Raw genomic sequence first — 20,573 nt, 5'->3', positions numbered from 1 at the left:
CCTCTTTAGAGATGTCCACTTCTCTCCAACTATATTACCTACTGAACTAATAATTATCGTAGTGTCCACAGTCTTAGAGAATTTCAAGTGTATTTATTCATTCTTTAGGACTTCCGGTACGCCTTACAATCCAAAATCTGATTTCTGAATGTCGTCCTGACCATGATGTAATCTAACTTAAATCTTCCCATATTTCCCGGCCGATTCCAAGTATACCGCCTCCTCTTGTGATTCTTGAACAGAGTATACGCTGTTGCTAACCGATGTTTGTTGCTTAAGTCTATCTCCTCTCTTGTTTCTACTACCAAGCCAACATTCTCCCATTACCCTTTCTTCTACTCCCTCCACTACCACCGCATTCCAATCCCCCACGACTATTTGATTTTCATCTCTCTTCACATGTAGTGAATCACCCATTCAGTATCCCCATATACTTTCTCTCTTCCTCCTCTGCTTGCAACATCGGCATATTTACCTGGACTATTAGACCGCTGTTTTTATATTTTTATTATTTTTTAAACGGGATACTGAAAAATGAAGGGACCACCCAGAAGTGAAACGGGGACCTCGGGACCTCTCGATCTGTACTCGAATGCTCTAGCATTCTCACTCACACACACACACACACACACACACACACACACACACACACACACACACACACAAACACACACGCTGAAACGCCAAAGAAACTGGTGTAGGCATGCGTATTCAGATACAGAGATATGCAAACTGGCGGAATACGGTGCTGCGGTCGCCAACGCCTATGTAAAATGGGTCTGAGCACTATGGGACTTAACATCTGAGGTAATCACTCCCCTAGAACTTAGAACTACTTAAACCTAACCTAAGGACATCACACACATCCATGCCCGAGGCAGGATTCGAACCTGCTACCGTAGCGGTCGCGCGGTCCCGGACTACAGCGCCTAGAACCGCATGGTCACCGCGGCCGGCAACGTCTATGTAAGACAACAAGTGTCTGGCGCAGTTGTTAGATAGGTTACTGCGGCTACGATGGCAAATTATCAAGATTTAAGAGAGTTTGAATGTGGTGTTATTGTCGGCGCACGAGCGATGGGACACAGCATCTCCGAGGTAGCGGTGAAATGGGGATTTTCCCGTGCGAACATTTCACGAGTGTACCGTGAATATCAGGAATCCTGTAAAATATCAAATCTCCGACGTCGCTGCGGCCGGAAAAAGATCCTGCAAGAACGGAAACAAAGACGACTGTAGACGACAGAAGTGCAACCCTTCCACAAATTGCTGCAGATTTCAATGATGGGCCATCAACAAGTGTCAGCGTGCAAAATATTCAACGAAATATCGATACGGGCTTTCGGAGCCGAAGGTCCATTCGTGTAGCCTTGATGACTGCACGACACAAAGCTTTACTCCTCGCCTGGGCACGTCAACACCGACATTGAGCTGTTGATGACTCGAGACATGTAGCCCGGTCGGATGAATCTCGTTTGAAGTTGTACTTAGCGAATGGACATATAAGGATCTGGAGACGACTTCATGAATCCATGGACCCTGCATGTCAGCAGGGGACTATTCAAGCCGTTGGAGGCTCTGTAATGGTGTGGGACGTGTGCAGTTGGAGTGGTATGGGACACCTGATACGTCTAGATACGACTCTGACAGGTGACACGTACGTAAGCATCCTGTTCGATCACCTGCATTCATTCCCGTCCGTTGTGCATTCCGACGGACTTGAGCAATTCCAGCAGGACAATGCGACACCCCACACGTCCAGAATTACTACAGAGTGGCTCTAGGAACATTCTTCTGAGTTTAAATACTTCCGCTGGTCACCAAACTTCCCAGAGAAGAACATTATTGAGCATATCTGGCATGCCTTGCGACGTGCTGTTCAGAAGAGATCTCCACACCCTCGTACTCTTATGGATTTACGGACAGCCCTGCAAGATTCATTGTGTCAGTTCCCTCGAGCACTACTTCAGATATTAGTCGAGTCCATGCCACGTCGCGTTGCGGCACTTCTGCGTGCTCCGGAGGGGGGGGGGGGGCCTACACGATATTAGGCAGATGTACCAGTTCCTTTGGCTCTCCGATATTTACTGTATATACAATTGAAAAGCATGCTCTTGCTTCTTGGTGTAAATAAAACACTTTCTGAAAGTTAGTTGGAGCTGAAAGTGGTTGCAACTGAAAAAAAACAACGAAAAAACTGTCTATGTACTAAACAAACACATTTCTCCTTCAGTGGTTGTTGGCGACGAAGTGATTCTCGTCTTGTTATTTCATTTTCTACATTTCTTTCTTCTTAAAATAATGACAAATCAATAATAACTAAACGAAAGTGAACTGACAGAATTACATAGTTTTTCTGCTATTTTCTCAAATGAATGGACACAAACTAGCATTATTCAATTCCTTTTTTCTCAAATAATACTGCTAACTTATTGCCAAAGTGTTTTCTGACGTTGTGCAATCGTTTCCTGTGCCAGTAAGCTGTTCTCATGTAATCTTGAAAAGTATACAGGGTGAGTCGCCTAACATTACCGCTGGATATATTTCGCAAACCACATCAAATACTGACGAATCGATTCCACAGACCGAACGTGAGGAGAGGGGCTGGTGTAATTGGTTAATACAAACCATAAAAAAATGCACGGAAGTATGTTTTTTAACACAAACCTACGTTTTTTTAAATGGAACCCCGTTAGTTTTGTTAGCACATCTGAACATATAAGCAAATACTTAATCAGTGCCGTTTGTTGCACTGTAAAATGTTAATTACATCCGAAGATATTGTAACCTAAAGTTGACGCTTGAGTACCACTCCTCCGCTGTTCGATCGTGTGTATCGGAGAGCACCAAATTACGTAGGGATCCAAAGGGAACGGTGATGGACCTTAGGTTCAAAAGAGACTGGAACAGCACATTACATCCACATGCTAACACTTTTTTATTGGTCTTTTTCACTGACGCACATGTACATTACCATGAGGGGTGAGGTACACGTACATACGTGGTTCCCGTTTTCAATTACGGAGTGGAATAGAGTGTGTCCCGACGTGTCAGGCCAATAGATGTTCAATGTGGTGGCCATCATTTGCTGCATACAATTGCAATCTCTGGCGTAATGAATGTCGTACACGCCGTAGTACATCAGGTGTAATGTCGCCGCAGGCTGCCACAATACGTTGTTTCATATCCTCTGGGGTTTTAGGCACATCACGGTACACATTCTCCTTTAACGTACCCCACAGAAAGAAGTCCAGAGGTGTAAGACCAGGAGAACGGGCTGGCCAATTTATGCGTCCTCCACGTCCTATGAAACGCCCGTCGAACATCCTGTCAAGGGTCAGCCTAGTGTTAATTGCGGAATGTCCATGTGCACCATCATGCTGATACCACATACGTCGACGCGTTTCCAGTGGGACACACTCTATTCCACTTCGTAATTGAAAACGGAAACCACGTGTGTACGTTTACCTTACCCCTCATGGTAATGTACATGTGCGTCAGTGAAAAAGACCAATAAAAAGGTGTTAGCATGTGGACGTAATGTGCTGTTCCAGTCTCTTCTGTACCTAAGGTCCATCACCGTTCCCTTTGGATCCCTACGTAATTCGGTGCTCTCCGTTACACACGATCGAACAGCGGAGGAGTGGTACTCAAGCGTCAACTTTAGGTTACAATATCTCCGGATGTAATTATCATTTTACAGTGCAACAAACGGCACTGATTACGCATTTGTTTATATGTTCAGATGTGCTAACAAAACTAACGGGGTTCCTTTTAAAAAAACGTAGGTTTGTGTTAAAAAACATACTTCCGTGCATTTTTTTATGGTTTGTATTAACCAGTTACACTAGCCCCTCTCCTCACGTTCGGTCTGTGGAATCGATTCGTCAGTATCTGATTTGGTTTACGAAATACATCCAGCGGTAACGTTAGGTGACTCACCCTGTATATGCTGGTATCTCCATTCAGCCAAGCACCGACTTTTTTTTTTGTTTTCGTGTAGTATTCTGAGTCCGGCCAGAGGAGTATGTCTGTGGTAAAATTGTTTTCAGTACTTTTTGCGAGGAGCGCTAATCTCTTCCGGAGCAGATCATTAGTTGTCCACAGCAAGTAAATCTGTTCTAATTTCTGCTACCAGTAACTTTTTCATTTTATGTTTAATCTAACATAATACAACGCGCTTCGCACATATTCTGTTCATCTTACTCTTTGTCCATTGTTTGTTACTATAGCGGCTGGTGTGGCATTTGGGGGGGGGGGGGTCTAGTTTAAGACTTTCTTTTTAAGTAACATGTATGTATGTACGTATGTATGTATAAACGCCTGAAGATGAACAGAACATGTTCGAAAAGCGTTGTATTATGTTAGATTAAAGATAAAATAAAAAAGTGACTGGTAGCAAAAATTAGAAGTAAATAATTATGCCACACAGTCACGGTTCACAAACATAGCCATTATGACCGAAAATAAGTAAATCTGTGTTGCAGTATGTCGAAAATTTGTAGCATTTGTCAATATCACTTAATCCTATACGGTTTAGTTTATCGTTGGTTGGAATGACACTGTAACTCTGAACCAAGTGGAAGGGACTTCCGACAAATGAGTTTTCAAACTTATATTTTCCCACACTCTCTTCCATGTGACGTTCGGGTGTTTGTGTTCAATTGGGTTCGAAATACCTGTCTTCTGCCACTGGCAATCAGCGCCTTTGTCGCTACAATAGTTGTCCGTAAAATACGAGTAGTATCTCCAAAGTAGCTCGTTTCGAGGTAAAATGCACTAATATGCTTCAGCTTGTAATTTATGCTACTTATGTGAATTGATGGTTTCATAATGGTGGGGCAGACAAGGTGGAACAGCTTGGACATATTACTGTCTGTGTTGCTGTTAATGATCAGACGTACAGTTCTGTCGCGTTCATACTGACATCAATTGGTTCCAAACCTCTTGTCTTTCGTGGCTTCACGAGGGTATCGTAGTGAATCTGAGCCACATAATATGCTTTGCATAGTAAATAGGTGTCTACAATACTGATTTTCTGGATGAGATCTGTCGAACGACAGTTGTTTTCGAATAGGTCACCCCGTACTTTATTCGTTTCATGCTTCCAATTTTTTGTTGCCATTTTTAAGGGGCACCGATCTGTGATGACACCTCATGTTGTATGATTTGCCACAACCTTTGCCCACGATACAATGACCATGTCAAAGCCTCTGATGTTCAAAAGTTTGAATTTATCCTCGCTCAGTTTAGATCCCGAGGCTTTGCTGTAGGTATCAGTCTTAGTTTACAGTACTGCGACACCAGGTTCATGCCATAAGAGAACTGCATCATCTGCACAGGCTTGGGCAGTGAAGTTCGCAATGAAGATAGTTAGTCCAGTTAGGTCTGCACATAGTATCCTCAGCAGTGGCTCCAGTGATAACACAAAAAGCGATATCGAAAGCGGACTGCCTTGTGGTACGGCTCTGTGGACTCTGATGACCTTTGTTAGATGTCCGTTGATGGTGATCCTGGCATTGATACCACTGATCGTATTCCAGATTACGTTGGTTATCCATTGGTCAAATCCTATTTGTGTCATTATCTGAGTTAGGTATTGATGCATAACACGGTCAAAAGCTTTGCAGTATCAAGGAAAACTAAGGCCCGTTTCACACTTGTCACGATAGCTACTGAAATAACGTCTTGGTATTCCATGACTGGAGTCATAATGGGCCTCCCTGGAAGGCAGGTTTGCTGAGTTTTCACTATTTTTTGAAGGAGGGGTCTCATTCTGCTATTGACTGCTCTGGAAATCGTTTTGTAATCAGAGTTCGTTAACGTGATTGGGTGCAAGTTCGTTACCGTCTCGTGACCTGTTCGCTTCGATAGTAATATAATTACACCTAATTTGAGAGCCATGGGAACAGGACTGCCTCTCATTCTCTCACTGATAATCTGAGTAAAAATACCGTCAATGACATTCCAAAACTTGAGATAAAATTCTTTGAGCAGACCGTTAGTCTAGATGATTTGTTAGATGGCGATTTGGTGATTAACTCTAAAACATCATCTGAAGCAACATCCGATAAAAATTCCACATTATCGGCGTGAGTACCCTCTCTATGAAAAACGTGCCCTACCTCATCGATAGAAGCTTCATCGCTTTCCTCAAGGGAATACATTTGTTCCAAATGGCTTTGTATCTGTTGAACGATCTCCGTTTGATTGGCGAGTAATATCACACTGTTCGTCTCCAAATCATCAAAGAACGTGCGTCGACGGCATGACCGGTGCAGAATTAAATGACACATAGATGTCCTCCCTTCATCTGCAACGAATTTAGGTTTTGAATATCTTCAGACCTTCCATTTTCTTCCGTTTCAAGCTCAAAAGTTTGGCCTTGACACGCTTAATTTCAGAAATGGTGTTGCCTGTCATGCTAGATTTATCGTACAATTCTCGCAGTACAGCGTAACAAAACTCAAAGGTTTTTTTGGTGTCCTTTGCTGTGCGTGATCCATAATTTAACTTTGCCTCAGTTTCTGGTTCGCTAAATGGATCTACCAGCCTTAGACGAATAATTATTGATGGAGCGTAAGCATGTACTCCACGTGGTGGTGATAACATCCACTAATTCGCGGTCTCCCAGATGCGAAATATTTAACATCCACTGGGAGCTACACCGTTTTGTAGGCTGTGTGTCTAAGTTGACAGTTACGGCAAGGGCGCAATGATCGGTGAAACATGCAGGGATAATACCAGTTGCAAGAATTTTACTACTTACGCCGTCGGATACATACATTCTATCCAGTCGGCTGAACGAGGTTGAGGTGAGAAATGTGTATTTCACCAAGGTCGGATACTTAAGTGCCCAAGCGTCTTTCAACTTTAATTTTCGAACCAGCTTGTGTAGCTCTTTACAATAGTTAAAATTAGGGGCCTGATCTTCGTGTAACACACAGTTAAAAATCTCCATTAGAAGATAGCAAGGACTTCTCCGTAACAGATAAATAACTTCTTTGTAAAAACTGGATCTCGTGATTTGTTGCTGTTGCCTGACGGTGCGTAATTTAACCAGGGTTACATTGTAGACTTTACAGCCGATCCCTCAGCCTGAATCTAAAAACTCAATCTCGGTTATTGGACTGCCCCCCCCCCCCCCCCCCAACATAAAATAGCTGTACCTGTGCTGTCTTCAGGAGTCACGTTTCCTATTGTTTTGAAACCTGTTAGAGACAAATTTAAAATAGTAACTTCCTGAAATAAAACAATATCTGCTTCAGATTCATAAACAAATTGTTGGAGTGATGCTGCTTTTAATGCAGATTTAATTTTATTTATATTCAGGGAGACTATTTTATATGCTTGGGTCTTGATCACAGTGCGATCCCTTAAAACTGACTAAAAAGTCTTATCACATTCCAAATCCATTTTGTTTGCAGAATGGATGTCTTTGCCGTGACCGGCAGACACGTTGTCTTTAGAGTTTCGGTGCGTGTTTCTCTTAAGCACCGCATTGACATTAGGCTGGGCTCTGGTTTTACGCCGTCCACTGGTCAGATACATCCCGGCAGTCAGACGCGTCGGAGAGTCGAGGGTATAACTGGTATCCATCGCGTCTTGCATCGCATTCTGTATCGACGGCGCAGACGGAAGCGCCACCAAAGAGGCTGTCTGCTTTCACTTTCACTGTCGGAACCTGCTTTTTTGACGACACCAGTACCCCGCCTCCTGTTTATTTTGGACAGGGGATGGGCGCTCGTCAGTGTATCGACGACCACTGGCTGCCTTTTTGTCCTTACAAGGGAACCTCCCCATCGCACCCCCCTCAGATTTAGTTATAAGTTGGCACAATGGATAGATCTTGAAAAACTGAACACAGATCAATCGAGAAAATTAGTTTGTTATCAGGCGAAAATAGCACGACGTTGTTAAATATGACGTTAACACAGCTTCAAACGGATAAGTTATAGTGGTCAAATACTTCTCAATTAAATCATACAGGATGGAAACAATTTAGTAATGAATAGACAACAACAAAATTTCATTATCTGTTACGTAAAACGCTAAAATAGTGACATCACTCACTCTAATTCTTACTGTCATTAGTTTGCGCTAAAAGCATTTATAGCTATTTTTTACCAAATTCTGTCATTTAAGTTGGAAAACATTGTAATGATTAGAGCCATACTCAATAATAACTTTCATGTAATTCACAGTTACATAATCTGCAAAGCTAAGTTTTATTTGCAAAAGTATGTCAAAATTCTAGAAATGATTTTACTGACTTGTTAATCTCAAATAACATCAACTTTCACTTTTATTAACAGTTACTGAAAATCACTTTGACGATCCCTATTATTATTTGTTTAAGACTTAACACTTCTGACTGATTGCAGTTGCGGAAATGAAAATTTACGTATCATCGAAAAAATGCACAAAAATATCCTTTACTAAATTTTACTTTGTTCCGCACTGCTTGTGAAATTACTTTTCAAGTTACTAGACGTAAACACGTCGGTTGATTACTGTCTTGCAGAAAATGAAACTTGAATTACTGTTACTTCTTTCAGCATAACAAAAAGTCACTCACTGATTCGTTATTTTATTTGACTTAGTTCTTTTATAGAAAAACATTGCAACTGCTTCTCATTCGTTAGGATTTTCTCTGGTTGGTAATAACGGATAGGATGGAACCTAGTTTGGTAAATTGTCTTAGGTAAAACTGATAATCAACACTTCCAAATATATTGCTATTGTTCAGTCACAAAGTTAACTACGACGCAGGCTAGCCTATATAGGTCTAGTCAAATATTTGGTTACATCTTACTTCGTGTTGAGTCGTCGTGGTGCATATAAGGCGTCGTTCGTTGATAATGTGAAGCCCAGGCTCTTCTTCTTGTAGCTCCACAACAAATAATATTGGATCCACAAAATTCTTGGGACTAGTGCAGCAGGGGATACAACCCGTCGGCTTTGAACAATGACGTCACAAGTCGCCAGAGAGCATGTATAACAGAGATGAAAGAGCTGAGGAGAATGTTGAGAAACAAAGGAATGCGAGAGAGATAAACATTGGTCTTGCCAAAAGCATAAGTGTTTTTTGAATTTAAAAAAAAAAAATCTCACGAGATAGAATAAACTGATCCTACTTTATTAAGCAATATCTTGTCAAAAGCCGAGAAGCGATTGTTCTTAATGTTCTAGCTCCCTTCAGTACGTAATAAGGGTTTTTGACTTTTTAAAAAAAAAAATCTCACGAGATAGAATAAACTGATCCTACTTTATTAAGCAGCTCCCTTCAGTACCTAATAAGTGTTTTTTGGCTTTTAAAAAAAAAAAATCTCACGAGATAGAATAAACTGATCCTACTTTGTTAAGCAATATCTTGTCAAAAGCCGAGAAGCGATTCTTCTTAGTGTTCTAGCTCCCTTCAGTACGTAATAAGAGTTTTTTTGGCTTTTTAAAAAAAAAATCTCACGAGATAGAATAAACTGATCCTACTTCATTAAGCAATCAGTAAAGAAACGAAACTAAAATATAACAGCTTTATTATTATTTATTATAGTTGTGTCGTCAGTGTAAAGGCGAAGTGAAGGATGTTGTTGTGATGGGGGTTTCGGAAGTACACATTCGAAAATGTCATGCTGATACTAGAGCTGGAAAACGAAAAAAGATCGCCAGCTCCCAAATTTCTGTTACGTACTTCGCAACACGGAAATACACATATTGGTGGAATAAGAAAGTGAAATAAATATTAAGTACCGGCCGAATAAAAAACAAACAATTAAGTTAATTAAATCAAACGTTTAATGATGTACCGAATATCAAGCGATCGCTTTTAGATTAACATTCAATTATTTTAATGATAGTGCTTATTAGAACACAGAACTGCTTTATTATCTATGCCTCGAAGTGAAGACATTACGATCTATGACTAAGGAATGACGTCATTGTTCAAAGCCGACGGGTTGTATCCCCTGCTGCACTAGACCCAAATTCTTCCTATCCTGGGCTCGCTTAATGCCATAAGCTGTGCTTGGCCAAATCAAACTTCCGCTGAGCCATTACACATTTCAGCAACGCTGCTCTAAGACCATATGTCAACAGACACTCCGCGTCGCTCTCCACCATTCTCTGTACGCGATACTACCGACTACTCTCATCTCAATATCGTTATACATTGTTCTGTCGGCGCGCTTGCTCGCCAGCGATAATGTGATTGTAACTTCACTATACTCTTTGACAACAACGTAAACCCTAAGCCAGTGTGACTACGAACAACTAGCTTACACTTAACATTCATTCAATTTTACAATAGAAAAACGGTATAACATTCCATTGATCTGAAATATGCGATAAGCAATAATGTCACGCGCGCTGAAAGATTCAAAGCGAAGCTTATCCTTAACATCACCACAACGTACTATGGCTGCGGCTGTGGTTAAAGAAGCTGTGGTATGTAAAAATGGTTACTTATTTCATAATGTGTTATCGAAATTGAAACAAAAAAAACTTTCCCCAAAATTCAACATTTCGTAAGAAAAATGTTAGGGTATAGTACAATTATTTATAACCTCTGTTTCACAGAAAAATCACATCGTAATAGCAAAACTGAAAGGAAAAAATTAGTAACTCACAGAGTTGTTGTGTTACAAGTCAGTAAAGAACACTGTTTTATAACGCTACAAGACGTCCAAACAGCTGTGGCAAAGACTTTTACTGATATGCCGGAAGAAGACTTCCAGAGATGTTACCAACAATAGAAACACCGATGGAGTAAGTGTGTGCAAGCACAAGGGAGTTACTTTGAAGTTGATACCTATGTAGTTGGTTAAAAATGTAAATAAAGGTTTTTTTCTAATCAATCTCATTACTTTGTTGTAGCAGTTGGTTCTTCTGTATTTGCTCAGTTTTTTGCCTGTAGGACATACAGGCGATTACTGCTTTCCATGTTTTCGTAAAATGTCTTCCATCACCGTCTCTACAACGTCTATTTATGCCGTAAAAGTTTGCTTATCTAGAGCTAGTGAACTGGACTTTCTTTGTAAGCCCACAAAAAAGTGAAGAGATATGATGTTTGGTAAACGTGGTGGCCACGATGTTGGACCATCTCTGTCAACTCATCTCTCAGGAAAACTATCATCCAAGAACTGACGAACAAACAACACTCAATGTAGTAACGCACCGTATTGTTGGAACACTATCAATAGTTGAAATTAGTGCATGGTAACTAAGGTGCAAATAATGTTCCTGTAATATATCTCTTTATTTTGACCTATATTTCTCGAGTTCCATATCTTCGTCACATTTGTTTTTCCACATTTCTTCGCATTCGTAAATTTTGTTATACATTAGCCATTATCATAAGCTCCGGCTTGAAATATAAGGTGATACCGTGATTATGTTACAGACTATCAGGATGATGAAGAAGAATGAACTTGCAAATGGCTGTAGAATATTTCGAACAAACGAAATTTTGTGCCGGAGCAAGACTCGAACCTGGATTTCCCACTTGTGAGCTGCAGACTTAAACTATTTCAGCTATCTGAGTATACTTCCAGGAGTGGCCAAAATCCCTGTTTGTCCTCATGCCTACTCTCCCTTGTGTTCGTACTATCCTGATCCACTAGAAATTTTAATTTCTTCTGAAATATTCTACAGCTGACGTAGAACCATAATTTCATCATTCTTAACTGAATGCCGCTGTTGATCGTCAACACGGTGCCTCAGACACTGCACTGCAGCATGATGAAGAAGGGTAAATGAAGCAATTTGAGGTAATGGTTCAAATGGCTCTGAGCACTATGGGACTTAACATCTATGGTCATCAGTCCCCTAGAACTTAGAACTACTTAAACCTAACTAACCTAATGACACATATCGAAGTTTGGATCTGGCCGTGAAGGATGCACAGATAGCGTGAAAGGTTAAGGGGCCCGCTCATGACACGTGGGAAATATGGGCTTCAGTCCTCGTCCACCACATATTTTCAACGTCGTCATTCCATTCTACAGTTGAAAGTCGCCTTATTCGCAACTGTGCATACACTTCCTGTTTTTCATAACAGCTGTTATCACCTTAACCCGTTCCTTCGGCCATGCATGACCGAAGGAAGTAAATATAGCTATTTTCTCATTACACTTGGCAGGTGTTTCATCCATTCTGAGAGCAGTAAATGTTGCTACAACAGCATGTAGTATACGATCATAAATAATAACTTTAGATCAAACACTATTATTTGTATGATCCGTTGCTATTACAGCCCAGTATTGCATTGTACTTCTTACAAACACAGTCACTGTAATATCGAAAAGATTTAAGCTGCTTGACGATGTGTTGCCTCAATATTTCGTCAAGGCAAACCAATATGGGGTGCCAACAAGTATCACAAGACAGTCGGGACACGCTATATTTGAGATATTCCCATACCAGGAAACATTGTTATGGACATGGCATTCCATGGCGTGCACAGTCTTCAAGCAATAGAACTAGTCTCTTGGTTTACTTTTCAGGTTCCATCAGTTGGACTTTCCCTCCTGATCAGCCACAACATCTGCAGCTAGAGCCTACTGTGACCTGTACCACGTCTCCAAATGGTTAAAATGGCTCTGAGCACTATGGGACTTATCATCTGAGGTCATCAGTCCCCTAGAACTTAGAACTACTTAAACCTAACTAACCTAAGGACATCACACACATCCATGCCAGAGGCAGGATTCGAACCTGCGACCATAGCAGTCGCGCGGTTCGGGACTGAACCTCCTAGAACCGCTCGGCCACCGCGGCCGGCGGACCACGTTCCCACCCATGGGGATTTGGCAATGGGATTGGACACCGTCCCCCCAAATGTCGATATTGCCAGCTCTGATCTTATCCACACATCCATGCCGTTGAAGGATTGGAATGACACTGGAGCGCGAAAGAATCTCACAGTGTTTACCAGTGACAGTATAGGTAGTAGGACCCGCAGGACTCGTCTCTCGAAAAAAAAGAAAAAGAAAATGCTACGATAAACGATGCCGTCAGCCTGCACCACACAGTCGCCTTGCTGAATGAAGTGGTACCGGCTTATGTGTGTGTTTGGATTTTCCGTTGACCATGTACTGCAATTCTGCGTACTGACATGTCCTTGGAGATGGAAATGGGCTTCGTCTGTCCACAGAATGTTCAATGGCCATTCATTGTTCACTTCCACGTGGGCAAGAAATTCCAGAGGGAACGTTTGTCTTGCTGGCAGGTCAGCATAAAGCAATTCCTGAACATGGGTGATTTTGTGTGGTGGCAGGGGTAAAATACAGGGAGCGAAAGGCAATTTTCAATTTGTACAGAAACCAGATGGCAATTATAAGAGTCGAGGGGATGAAAGGGAAGCAGTGGTTGGGAAGGGAGTGAGATAGGGTTATAGCCTATCCCCGATGTTATTCAATCTGTATCTTGAGCGAGCAGTAAAGGAAGTAAAAGAAAAATTCGGAGTAGGAATTAAAATCCATGGAGAAGAAATAAAAACTTTGAGGTTCGCCGATGACATTGTAATTCTGTCAGAGACAGCAAAGGACTTGGAAGAGCAGTTGAATGGAATGGGCAGTGTCTTGAAAGGAGGATATAAGATGAACATCAACAAAAGCAAAACAAGGATAATGGAATGTAGTCTAATTAAGTCGGGTGATGCTGAGGGAATTAGATTAGGAAATGAGAAACTTAAAGTAGTAAAGGAGTTTTGCTATTTGGGGAGCAAAATAACTGATGATGGTCGAAGTAGAGAGGATATAAAATGTAGGCTGGCAGTGGCAAGGAAATCGTTTCTGAAGAAGAGAAATTTGTTAACATCCAGTATTGATTTAAGTGTCAGGAAGTCGTTTCTGAAAGTATTCGTATGGAGTGTAGCCATGTATGGAACTGAAACATGGACGATAAATAGTTTGGACGAGAATAGAAGCTTTCGAAATGTGGTGCTACAGAAGAATGCTGAAGATTAGATGGGTAGATCACATAACTAATGAGGAAGTATTGAATAGGATTGGGGAGAAGAAGAGCTTGTGGCACAACTTGACAAGAAGAAAGGATCGGTCGGTAGGACATGTTCTGAGACATCGAGGGATCACCAATTCAGTATTGGAGGGCAGCGTGGAGGGTAAAAATCATAGAGGGAGACCAAGAGATGAATACACTAAGCAGATTCAGAAGGATGTAGGCTGCCGTAGGTACTGGGAGATGAAGAAGCTTGCACAGGATAGAGTAGCATGGAGAGCTGCATCAAACCAGTCTCAGGACTGAAGACCACAACAACAACAGCATTGTAGGATGTTTCATAGGGTTTTATGCAGCTTGCTCGCAGGCATACCCAACGTACAAGCAATTCCCTGTGCACCGCATGTTTACACATCAACGCTCGAGCCCTTCTGCAGTGATGTGGCCACATCTACGACAGATGTCGGATCAACTGCTTTCCTCCCTCTGCCACAAAGCACCTCAAAAGAACCTGTCTTTTCGAGTTTTGTAATCATTTTCTCCAGACCTTTAGTAGACACCAGACCAACGTCTTTTTTCATGCATCCTGCATTTCTGCAGTTATTCTGGCCACAGTCACTGTTCTTTTTAAAGCAGATCGCGATCCTTCATAGAGAGAGTCACGTAGAGCATCTCCTGCGCAAACTGAGGAACAGCCGTGCGCTGCGTGTTCGTTGGTGCACATATTCTGACGTTTACAGCGCCATCTATAGGTCAAATTTTCGTTAGCTCTTTTTTCTCCCCAAGGTTCCGTGTGTCAGTAACAAGCTGTTCAAATTTGATGTTGGTTTGAACAGTGGTTCTCTATCTATAGCGTTTTGAAACTGGAACTTAAATTATATATACATCACCTGACGGAATTTTACGATGGAGTTTCGTTGTGGATCTTAGATTTGGCTGGCTGGTCGAATAGCGCAGTATCCACATTCTGATGTGACAGTGGCCCGATGTTGAACTGCGTGAGGACGTGAGGGCAGACATACTTTTCGTTAAGGTTCTGGTTGACCACATCTGACTACCACAACACCATAAGGAAGGACCGCCGTATTGTGCACGAAGCACATCGTAGTCCCTTCACATCTCTGTCTGCCATCCGAGAAGAAGCAATCGAGACCCTGCAACATCCTGTCTTACCCCGCACCATTCGTCAGAGACCAACACCAACAGGCTTCCGAAATTACTGTTGTAGGCGTAGGCCGTGTCTGGGGTAACTGGGAAGGGTGGACAGCTGATCAACGGCGTCGTGTTGTTCAGCGATGAATCGCAGTTCTACACTGTTCCAGGTGATCATCGTCTATGAGTATGATAGTGACCTGGGGAGATATCCTATTTTTCAATGTTTTGGAAGGCACAGTGGTGTGGAGAGCCACTGGTATGGCTTAGGTCAGGTCTACTAGTGATGGAGTGAACTCTGATGGTAAGTGTCATACACATACAGTGCCCTCAAGTGTTGCTTCTGCTGTATCATGATGTTCATTTTTAAAGGACAGTGCTCTTCCACACATGTTACTCTTCTCAATACGAGGTCTATGCGATGTTTAGATGTCGATCAGTTTGGCTTTAGGAAAGGTAAAGGCACGACAGAGGCAATTCTGACTTAGCGGTTCATAATGCAAGCAAGACTAAATAAAGATCAAGACACGTTCACAGGATTTGTTGACGTGGAAACAGTGTTCGACTATGTAAAATGGTGCAAGATGTTCGAAATTCTGAGAAAAATAGGGGTAAGCTATAGGGAGAGACGGGAAATATGCAACTGAGGCATCAAGGGATCACCAATTTAGTATTGGAGGGCCGCGTGGAGGATAAATATGGTAGAGGGAGACCTAGAGATGAATACACTAAGCAGATTCAGAAGGATGTAGGCTGCAGTACGTACTGGGAGGTAAAGCAGCTTGTACAGGACAGAGTAGCATGGAGAGCTGCATCAAACCAGTCTCAGGACTGAAGACCACAACAACAACGTATAAGAGCCAAGAGGGAACAATAAGAGTGGACAACCACGAACGAAGGGCTCGTATTAAGAAGGGTGTGAGACAAGGGTGCAGTCTCTCGCCCCTACTATTCAATCTTTACATCGAAGAAGAAATGATGGACATAAAAGAAAGGTTCAGGGGTGGAATTAAAATTCAAGGTAAAAGGACGTCAATATACGATTCGCTGATGACATTGGTGTCCTGAGGGAAAGTGAGGAAGAATTGCATGATCTGTTGAACGGAATGAACTGTCTAATAAGGACAGAATATGGATTGAGAATAAATCGAAGAAAGACGAAAGTAATGAGAAGTAGCAGAAATGACAACTAGAAACTTAACATCAGGACTGATGGTCACGAAGTAGATCACGTTAAGGAATTCTGCTACCTAAGCAGCAGAATAACGAATGACGGACGGAGCAGGGAGGACATCAAAAGCGGACAAGCACAGGCAAAAGGGGCATTCCTGGCCAAGAGAAGTCTACTAGTATCAAACATTGGCCTTAATTTGAGGAAGAAATTTCTGAGAATGCAGTTTGGAGCACAGTACTGTATGCTAGTGGTACAGGGACTTTGGGAAAACCGGAACAGAAGAGAATCGAAGCATTTGAAATGTGGTGCTACAGACGAATGCTGAAAATTAGATGGACTGAGAAGGTAAGGAATGGTGAGGCTTCGCGCAGAATCGGAGAGGAAAATAATGTGTGGAAAACACTGACAAGGAGAAGGGACAGGATGATAGGACATCTGTTAAGACAGCAGGGAATGACTTCCATGGTACTGGAGGGAGCTGTAGGGGGCAGAAACTGTAGAGGAAGAAAGAGATTGGAATGCATCCAGCAAATAATTGAGGACGTTGGTTGTTGCAAGTGCTACTCTGAGAGGAAAAGGTTGGCAGAGGAGAAGAATTTGTGGCGGGCTGCATCAAACCAAATGACTATATATATATGCGATGTTGAGGTACTTCTGTGGCCAGCAAGAATCAGAGATGTGTTCCTGATGGGTCATGAGTGGAAGCAGCCCGGACGCCAACTCCGTCCGAGAGCCAGTATCCAGGAAGAACGACTAGTTACACCATTTGTTGACCAACTTGTCAGGAGAGGATATAACGGATTTTTGCGACTTATAGCACCCTTTCCTTATCGAATCAGTGCATGTATCCAGGCTAGAGAGGATGTAATGTCATACAGATAAATCGCCTCGTTTTGCCAAGTTCTTTGTAAATTTGATGCAATTTTGCAATCACTGAAATATCATCATATACCATCTCAACCTGTGAAATTTCGTTTTCTTTCCTCCTCCCCTTCTGGGTGCTTCACTTTTTTTGTCATGTCGTATATATAACCGTTAGAAGTACTGATAGCCTTGGTAGAGCCAGCCATGAACAAACTCTTCCACCTGGTGGGCAAGATGTATGAGATAGGCGAAATACCCTCAAACTTCGTGAAGAATATAATACTTCCAACTCCAAGGAAAGCAGGTGCTGACAGATGTGCAAATTACCGAACTATCAGTTTAGTAAGTCAAGGTTGCAAAATACTAACACGAATTCTTTACAGACAAGTGGAAAAACTGGTAGAAGCTGACCTCGGGGAAGATCGGTAAGGATTCCGTAGAAATGTAGGAATACGGGAGGCAATACTGACCGTACGACTTACCTTAGAAGACAGATTAAGGAAAGGCAAACCTACGCTTCTAGCATTTGTAGACTTAGAGAAAGGTTTTGACAACGTTGATTGGAATACTCTCAAATTCTGAAGGTGGTAGGGGTAAAATACTTGGAGCAAAATGCTATTTACAATTTGTACAGAAACCAGAAGGCAGTTATAACAGCCGAGGGGCATGAAAGGGAAGTAGTGGTTGAGAAGGGAGTGAGACAGGATTGTAGCCTATCTCCAATGTTATCCAATCTGTATATTGAACAAACAGTAAAGGAAACAAAAGGAAAAATTGGAATAGGAATTAAAATCTAGGGCGAAGAAGTAAAAACCTTGAGGCTTCCCGATGAAATTGTAATTCTGTTACAGACAGCAAAGGATTTGGAAGAATAGTTGAACGGAATGGACATTGTCTTGAAAGGAGGATATAAGATGAACATCAACAAAGGCAAAACTAGGATAATGGAATGCAGTCGAATTAAATCAGGTGATGCTGAGGGAATCAGATTAGGAAATGAGACACTTAAAGTAGTAGACGAGTTTTGCTATTTGGGCAGCAAAATAGCTGAAGATGGTTGAAGTAGAGAGGATATAAAATGTAGACTGGTGGTGGCTAGGAAAGCGTCTCCGAGAAAGAGAAATTTGTTAACATCGAGTATAGTTTTAAGTGTCAGGAAGTCTTTTCTGAAAGTACTTATATGGAGTGTAGCCATGTATGAATGTTAAACATGGACCACAAACAGTCCAGACAAGAAGAGAATATAAGCTTTCGAAATGTGGTGTTACAGAAAAATGTTGAAGATTAGATGGGTAGATCATGTACCTAATGAGGAAGTACTGAATAGAATTGGGAACAAGAGGAATTTGTGGCACAACGTAACTGGAAGAAGGATCGGTTGGCAGGATAAGTTCTGAGGCATCAAGAGATCACCAATTTAGTACTGGAAGGAAGCGTGGAGGGTAAAAATCGTAGAGGGAGACCAAGAGATGAATTCAGTAGGCAGATTCAGAAGGATGTAGATTGGAGTAGTTACTCGGAGATTAAGAGGCTTGCTCAAGACTGAGCAGCATGGGGAGCTGCATCAAAACAGTCTTTGGACTGAAGACTGCAACAACAACATATACGCCCCAAGACGAGAAGATGATGTGCCACGAAGGCATTATCCGAATGGGACGGAAATCGGTAAATGTGATGTACATATGCACACAAACAAATGAATGCAATTTCAGACGAATTGGATGATTTATTAAATAGAAAGAGCTTCACAAATTCAGCTAGTCAATAACGAGTCGGCCCTTATGCTAGCTTTTATGCCGCTTGGCATTGCTTGATAGGGTTGTTGAATGTCACCCTGAGGGATATAGTTCCAAATTATGTCCAATTGGTGAGTTAGATAGCCAAAATCCTGAGCTAGATGGAGGGCCCTGCCCATGATGCTCCAAACGTTCTCGGTTGACGAGAGATCCGGCGACCTCGCTGGCCAAGGTAGGGTTGGCGAGCACGAAAGAGGAGCGGTAGAGAGAATCTCACCATGTGCAGGCATGCATTGTGGTGCTGAAATGTAAACCCAGGATGACTTTCCATGAAGGGCAACAAAACGGGTTGTGAAATGTCGTCGACGTGCCGCTGTGCTGTAAGGGTGCTGCGTATGACGACCAAAGAGATTTGCTAGGTAAAGAAATGGCACCCCAGATCAACACTCGTGGTTGTTGGGCTGTATGGCGGGCGACAGTTAGGTTGGTATCCTACTGTCGTCCGTGGCGCCTCCAGACACGTCTTTGGCCTGGAACCTTGTTAACTGGGGTATGTCTTCAGTGATGAGTGACGTGTCGAAGTGAGCTACAATCACCAATGAATGCGCCATGATGCCATCGTGCTTACTGAGCCGTTGCGGCTTCATTTCATCATTTCTTCCCTCTCCATTTGCTGGTGTCCCGCTATGTGGCATGAATTACTGTTAGCTTTCTGAATGTTATCTCTGGCGCGGAGTCTTAAAAACACGCCGGAGCGTATGGATTAGGGAGTGTCTGGGTACGTGGCGAGATGGCTTAAATGACTGTGGTCGGCCCGTCGGCACTGTCTTGCGCGGAGAGTGGTTAGTTGCGAGTGTACGTTAGTGGTTGCATCGAAGTTTTTCACTGTGCTTCAACTGAATTGCTTTCCCTTATGTCCATGCTGTGCGCCTTTGAATGCTTGCGGAGCTGAAATTAGGGAACAATGACTTCTTGGTGTAGCAAAGTTTGAATCACTGGCCTTGTGATATGCCCACCTCTGTGACTCTCGCTTTATGGATCTCAAAAAAATTCTTCACCCGTTGCAATTATTACTAACCATAACTGACCTGTTTGAGTTTTATCCACTTAATGGTTAGTGCTTGTTCTACACGCGTAATGGTGGCTTCTTTTTTCTTATTGTTATTTGTTTATGGCACAAGCTACCTAGTGCCTCAAATCTGACGGCGTTCAAATCAGAGTTATTTTCTTGTGAGTGATCAGGGCATTTGTCGTTTCCCAAGTGTTTTATGAAATTCAGTATTTAGTGTTGTTGAATTGTCCTTAAGCTCTGTGGGAAATCTGGTTTATTAAGTGGTTGTTTGTAACGCCTTGGGATATTTTCTTGGATTTATGATTTAATCTTTTGATTATTTTAAGGAAATTTTTCGAACTAATGTATGCTGTTCGAATTGTGTTTTAGGTCGTTCTGAACTCTAAATGGCATGGAAGAGAGCCTTACTTGTAAATGCTAGCAATTAAGGACCACCTCCTAGAGGTAAGCTCCTGTTTCTCATAGGAATTTCAGTTTGGTGCAAACAAGTCTCTGTCTGTGTAGCCTAGGTGACTTATTGATTTTTTCTATTTAAAGTAACTTTCTGCGATTAATGAGTCACCCTATTGAGTTGTTTTGGGGGAGACTTATTACGGCATTATTTTATCTTTTTATGTTC

The sequence above is a fragment of the Schistocerca americana genome, chromosome 4, assembly GCF_021461395.2.
Source record: "Schistocerca americana isolate TAMUIC-IGC-003095 chromosome 4, iqSchAmer2.1, whole genome shotgun sequence".
Lineage (NCBI taxonomy): Eukaryota > Metazoa > Arthropoda > Insecta > Orthoptera > Acrididae > Schistocerca > Schistocerca americana.
This window is presented reverse-complemented; position numbering follows the sequence as displayed.